A 7,750-nucleotide genomic window follows, 5' to 3' on the forward strand; every position below is an offset into this window, starting at 1 on the left:
GCATTAATAACAGCATTAATAACTGCATTAATAACAGCATTAATAGCTGCATTAATAACTGCATTAATAGCTGCATTAATAACTGCATTAATAGCTGCATTAATAACTGCATTAATAACTGCATTAATAGCTGCATTAATAACTGCATTTATAGCAGCATTAATAACTGCATTATTAACTGCATTAATAGCTGCATTAATAACTGCATTAATAGCTGCATTAATAACTGCATTAATAACTCCATTAGTAACTGCATTAATAGCTGCATTAATAGCTGGATTAATAACTTCGTTAATAGCTGCATTAATAGCTGCATTAATATTCACATATGATAATTTTGACCAATCACAGCAGAGCAGCTCTCAGAGAGGCTTAGAGAGACTGAATCCATTATCAACCCGTTTCAGACACTGAGAGAAAAGAGCTGACGCTGTAATGTGTTTTATGAGAAAATTAAAGAGTTTTTTGACTTTGGATGCACGTAAACCTGTCGCAAGAGACTCTAAATCAACATTAGGAAACTTTAAAATAGCATAAGGGCACTTTAATATATAATACACTACAACAAGTGATTTTTTTATTATAGATGAATCATTACACATTAAAATAGTTCAATTCATATTTTTCTTCTTTTTTTTTTACACATTTGTGTGTTTATACTCTGTGAATGTGTAACCAGTTCATATAAACTCAAATGACTAATGAATCAAGAAAGTGCAGACAAAACAGTCGAGATGAACATGAAGCGTTTAATTCAGTGTGTAGGCGTCAGGAGAGCAGAGAGAAATCATTTCATCCGTCAACACTTGAAACACTCGTGTCATCCACTACTGAAATCATTTAAAGGCAGCTTGCCGTCAGCGATGGAGCCGACACACACACTTGTCCTGCCGTCTGACCGTGACGGTGAAGTTATTTGCCATGAGACTGGCAACTCTCGTCGACATTTGCATTTTAAATTACACAACTAAAACTAAACAAAGATCATTCATTGAGAGAGAATTGTTTGTTCTTTTCTATATCTGGAACATCATGCTGTTAACAGGCTCTCAGAAAGCCCTGATGGGGAACAGAGAAGGTTGGTGTGTGTGTGTGTGTGTGTGAGCATACGATTATTAGACAATAGAAACGGATGAAACTGATTATAACTAGAGCTCCTCCAAACTTCACTGATCACAACGGCATTAAGAAAAGATTTCATGCAAACATATCTTTTGTTGTCATCATGACGATATTGTTCTGTTGCTCGAGTCTAGAGCGGTTAGTCACATGACATCTACAGTTCAGATGATTGGCTCAGACGCCTCAGTGGGTTCCATGAGGAAAAATGTTTTATTGTTATACGTTATTTTTTAATAGCACCACAAAGACATGAAGTTCATCAGACCTGAAAAACATATCAAGATAAACTGCAAGAAAAAACAGATTAACTGGTATCCTTTTCCTAGAAGTTTACAGACATTTCCTTCAATGCAATGCGATGCATAATTCAAAACACAGATAAAACAACTGTTAAAGGAGTAGTTCACTTTTAAAAAAAACTTTTGCTGATAATTTACTCACCCCAGTGTCATCCGAGATGTCCATGTCTTTCTTTCTTCAGTCGAAAAGAAATTAAGGTTTTTGATGAAAACATTCCAGGATTTTCTCCATATAATGGACTTCAATGGGGTCCAAACGGTTCAAGGTCCAAAAGACAGTTTCAGAGCAGCTTCAAATGGCTTTAAACGACTCCAGACGATGAATAAGTGTCTCATCTAGGACCCTTCGAGTCATGACCCGAAAAAAAGATTCGTTCATTCGTTCATCCAAATGAACGAGTTCGAACAGGAGAGTCACGAACGCGCGTCACAGAACGGAGCAAGGCGAGCATTTTAGCTTATAAAACTTAAACTTTGTTATTTATTTTTTAAATGAGCGATTGTTTCGCTTGATAAGACCCTTATTCATCGTCTGGAATCGTTTAAAGCCCTTTGAACAGTTTGTAGTTTGCACTGAAACTGTCTTTTGGACCTTGAACCGTTTGGTTACCATTGAAGCAGGGGCGGTTTCTTCATTGGGGCGATTGGGCGACGCACCACCAAAGTGTGAATCATCACACTCACAATCTCATTCAACCAGAGAGTTACGCTAGCCATCACTATATAGTCCAATCAGTGTCATGTCACGTTCTGTGGAGTACCGCCTCTTTTTGGGCGATTTCACTCTGGCTGAAAATCGCCCAGAGTGTTCCCATAGACTTACATTCAAAGATGTTTTTTTTCGAACTGCAGGCACTGCAACGCATTCTCTATGGGTTCCGGGAGGGCTCGCACTAACGTGCTTACATCATCATACGTATCCTTAACTTGTGCAGCGATTGGTGGGAACAAACATCCACTATTAAAAATCTTTAATATTAAGTGACAAATAATATTTTAAAACAATTTTGAATTCAAACAGCAACAATAAAAAATGAAACACTACTTAATTATCTTTATCAAATTGATTAAAAAAAAAAAAAGCGAGAGCGAGAGAGAATGTTGGGACATCTCGCGAGTTGTTGTGGCTACAGACAGTTGAACTTGAACAACGCCATGGCGAACACAGTCCTTTAGAAGCCTACACAGCAAATTTCAGGAGTTGAAAAATCATGAGTTAGGCAAAAAAGAGTTACTTTTGAGTTATTTTTTTTAACTCTGACTACACTTTGTGTTATTGGATACTCCCCGGCTGTGTTGTATTTTGGAGTTCATTCATTGACAGTGTTCAGGAGTGTGTTTTGGTTTAACACTAGCTACACCTGGAGTTATTTTTGAGAAGTGCGCCACGACACGACCCTGCCGCTGGATAAAGGAATAATGGACTTATGTGCCTCGTCGTGAGGTAGGTAAAAGAGTATATAAACTATTTAAAAATGTTCTATATTTTCTGACAAACACGTTTGGTCATCGCGTAGCTGCTACGTTATATAGGCTAGTTATACTGTTTACTAACGTCAACGATTATGACAAACTTGCTGTTGAACGTTTGTTTACTTGTTTCAAATTTTGAAATGGCTATTTGCGTGGGGTTTTTGTCAATGTAAACGAGTTAACATTAGCTAACCGTCTTTCCATTCACCGTGTTTCTGAAAATGAGTGTTTTACCGTGAAGTTGATGCATCAATGCATTACAGGCATACGTGGTTACACAATTGCAGTGTCTAACGTTACCCTGGAAAATAAGATAGTTGTGCTGTGTAGGCCTGCAATGATTTGAGTTGTAACAGCTATAACGTTAGGCTACGTATTAGTGGTGACCCACGATCACATGTGCGTGATTTTCAGCTAATATATTTTTGCATTCTCAATGAATGGTGCTAGATTATGCCTCATACTGTTGTTTTTGTGATCTTCATATACGACTGTCCTGCAGACAACCGGTTGAAGGTTACTCCTCCTCAAATCTGAACCAAATCGATTTGCTGAAATAAAGGCAGTAAATCAAGAATATGGTGTTCAGTGTAGTAATTTCCACACAAAACATTATATTGTGTTAAATAAATGTTAACTCTAAGAAGTGTTAAACTAAATATTTTTTTTGAGTTACTTTTTAACACTGGTAATGAGTTCATATAATTATTTTTAGAGTTACATTTACGCTCCGTAGGTTTAGTATTTTAACTCCATAAATTTTAACTCCGAAAAAGTGTTAAATTCAACTCCAAGAGCAGAGTTATTTTAACTCTGCGCTGGAGTCTATTTGATGGTCTCACATGTACACTCAGATTGAGTTGATTTTAACTAACGGAGTTTATTCCAAAAAACAGAATTTGCTGTGTATGGAGGAGTGATCCAGCTCTTAGATATAATCAAAAATATCTTAATTTGTGTGCCGAATCTCTTTAATGTGATGTAATAAGTGTAATAATAGTGAGTATAGAAACAAGAAGATTTATTGTTATTAAGTCACTTTATTAGTCATTAATATTAAAGTGAAGTTGACTTTACATGCTTAAGCTTTTAATTTATCCATTGCATGGGTGGGCCTTGTCCTTATCAATCATCCAAATATTTGCCCCTCCTGAGAGATTTTGCAGGAGCCGCCACTGCATTGAAGTCCATTATATGGAGAAAATCCTGGAATGTTTTCATCAAAAACCTTAATTTCTTTTCGACTGAAGAAAGAAAGACATGGACATCTTGGGTGACATGGGGGTGAGTAAATTATCAGCAAAAGTTTTTTTTTAAAGTGAACTACTCCTTTAAAAAACAATACAGAAAATTCCTGTAAAGTTACTGCGGTTTCTCAAGCTGTTCTTCTTAGTTATATTCAAAATAAGAAAACCTTGAGTGACAGAATCATTGGGATGTCAGATACTTGTGCATTTGGATGTGATAAGGTCTTATAAATATTTTATTATTTCAACACAACTTTCCACTGTTGTGTGCCAGTCAAAGCGTGTGTGTTCTTAAGATGGACACACACTTCAGAAAGTGTGTCTCTTTCCTCCAGAGTCTCCTGAACTGCGGAGAAGTGCTGACATTGCTCACAGGAACGAAATGAGTGAAAAGTTTGTATCATTTCACAAGTGTTGAATCATAACGTCTGTGCTGCTGGATCTACAGTTCTCACTGTGTGTAACGAGTGAGCGAGCAAATAAATCAATGAAAGAATAAATGCATTAATAAATAAAAAGAATGCATAAATAAATTTGATTTGTTCTCTCTTCACCTCTCCAGCTTGTTGCTTTTTAATCCTCTAGGCTCTTAATTTTTTATATATAACTACATTTGTATGTAGGACTTCCCTTTATGTTGCATTTGGGTCATCATAACAATTAAATACGACACATAAAACAGATGCAAATCAGGCTGTGCTTCCCCAGTGAGCGAGAGACTGAAGAGCTCTTCGGCATGGAGACCTGCGACTGGATTATTATTATTGTCGCTAGTTAATCACTTTAATGTTGTGTTAGTAATATTTTAAGATTAACACTTACAGTCTAAGAAAAAAGGTACAAAAGCAGTCACTGGGGCTGTACCTTTTCAAAAGGTACACTTTTGTACCTAAAGGGTGCATATTGGTACCTTAATGGTACATTAACACCTAAAATGTACATATCAACACTTAAAATGTACATATTAGCACCTAAAATGTACATATATAGCACCTAAAATGTACATATCAACACTTAAAATGTACATATTAGCACCTAAAATGTACATATTAGTACCTAAAATGTACATATCAACACTTAAAATGTACATAATAGCACCTAAAATGTACATATTAGTACTTAAATTGTACATATTATCTCCTAAAATGTCAACGTGATCTCATGAGAATACGTATGTATTTATACGTAAAGTGTCGTTCTATCATACGTATATATAATTACGTTTTATATGCGCAGAAACGTATAATACTGACGTATTTACAGTACTAAAACGTAACATATTTACGTATTGACAGCACAAAAACGTAATTTATTTACGTATGAACAAATCCACCGACGTACACATTGTACGTATCACAATTTATGCATATTAATATCGTAGCAGCATTATGTTTTGACTCTGTTGCATTCCACTGTCTTATTAATGAAGTTTTCAGTCGCATTTATTGATATAATACTCATAAATATGAACATTTTGCTCGTTTCGCCTGCATGTTGTTAAACAATACACTATAAAACCTTAAAAATACAGTCTTTAACGTTAGCTACTCGTTCAACCATTTTGTAATAGTTTATTTACCTTGAGACACATAAAGCGTTTTCTCCTATAAAACACAACAAAAAATCACAAAAGACATCAATTTGATTAGTTTGATGTAATCCAAATCTTTAGAATCCATAGTTGTTTGTAAGAAACAACTCCTAATTCAGCCTCTTATCCAGTCGTGATCTCCATTCTCAGCAGCGACCGTACATGTCAAATCCCGCGCTGATGAATTCAAATTCAAAAATTGCGCCCTTGAGAAGCGATACGTCATGTTTTACGGCAGTGATATCAAACGTTCATTGGCTCTTCCCTGCTTCGTCACAGTTTGCGACATGAAGGACTGTGCCGGTTGGTTAGTTTAGTTCATTTGAATTTTGAAATGGAGAAGCGCGAACCAACCGAAGCCGGATTAACATTTTCATTATTTAATTTCTGCTCTGTACTTCATACAAAACTATTACAATACTGCCAGAGACAGAGAGAAGACTGCGACTGCAACGCTTCATCATGTGAACGGCTTTTGGTATCGGTTTTGACATTTTTGCAATAAATAAATTATTGTGATTATACTTGTCTGTTAGTTATGTTTTTCTTAATAATTGTAGTTTGTTACGTAGTTTTAAGGAATTGTTATGGGTAACGTTAGGTTTACGCCGCCTTCACACTGGCAGTTGAAATCAGCTCCGATGCGGCTGCGAAACGACCGGAAGTCATTCATTTCCTATGGAGATTCGCAGACCGCATGCGAATGGGTCCGAAACGGGTCCGACCGAGTGCGGTGCGAAGAAAATCGTGTCCGTTGGTCATCCGGATGCGTTCAAAAATTTGAACTCTTGCGAAAAGCTACGGACGGTTCCTATCCGACAATTCCAGCGGAAGTTGACCGTTGCTATGGTACTGATAAACAAACCTGAATTATTAACTTTTAATAAAATAAATATTGATTTTATAACGATAAGTTGTGATGTCATTTTTTATTTTCATGACTTTCTAACGTTTATAAGGGCAGTTAATACAATTAAATTGAAGGTAGACATTGAACTATTGACCACTAGATCACATTTTTTAGCCGACCTGACATGTCAACGTCCTGAGCAACTTTCCTCACGCAGCATAACCCTAATCAGAGAGATCATACAGAACTGACACAATCAAACTTTAATCTCTCCGCCATTTTCGTTCTACCCGCGTCCGACGCTTTTCACTGTGTAGTACGACGTCCGTTGGGAACGTATTGCGTATTACGGAGCTGATTTCAACTGCCAGTGTGAAGGCAGCGTTAGGTGTAGAATTGGTGGCTCAAAATATATTTTAATGTTATATTGTTATTAAAACTACCCTTTCCCAACACCTGTCCGTTACGTTTTATCCTTTTTTATATTAAGTATAAAATGGGTATGTTTAGGTTTGGGATTAGGGTTACGGGATCTTACATTTATGTATAAAATGGTAAAAAGGGAAATTATACAGATATCTTTATGATATAGAATATACGTAAATAGTTTACGTTTTGTAGCTGTAAAAACGTAATAATGTTACGTTTAAATGTTGCAGATACGTCTATATTATACGTTTCAGCACCTATCCAAACGTACTAAAAAGTAAGTTTTTTATCTTTGCAAAAACGTAAAATACCTACGTATTAACAATGAGACCAGGCTGAAAATGTACATATTAGCACATGAAATGTACATATTAGTACCTAAAATGTACATATCAACACTTAAAATGTCCATATTAGCACCTAAAATGTACATATCAACACTTAAAATGTACATATTAGCACCTCAAATGTACATATTAGTACTTACAATGTACATATTAGCACCTAAAATGTACATATTAGCACCTGAAATGTACATAGGCCTATTAGCACCCAAAATGTACATATCAACACTTAAATTGTACATATTATCACCTAAAATGTATATTAGCACCTGAAATGTACATATTAGTACCTAAAATGTACACATCAACACTTAAAATGTATGTAGTATCACCTAAAATATACATATTAGCACCTGAAATGTACATATCAACACTTAAAATGTAAATATTAGCAT

This window comes from Pimephales promelas, chromosome 2, assembly GCF_988280905.1.
Source record: "Pimephales promelas chromosome 2, fPimPro1.hap1.1, whole genome shotgun sequence".
Taxonomy (NCBI): Eukaryota; Metazoa; Chordata; class Actinopteri; order Cypriniformes; family Leuciscidae; genus Pimephales; species Pimephales promelas.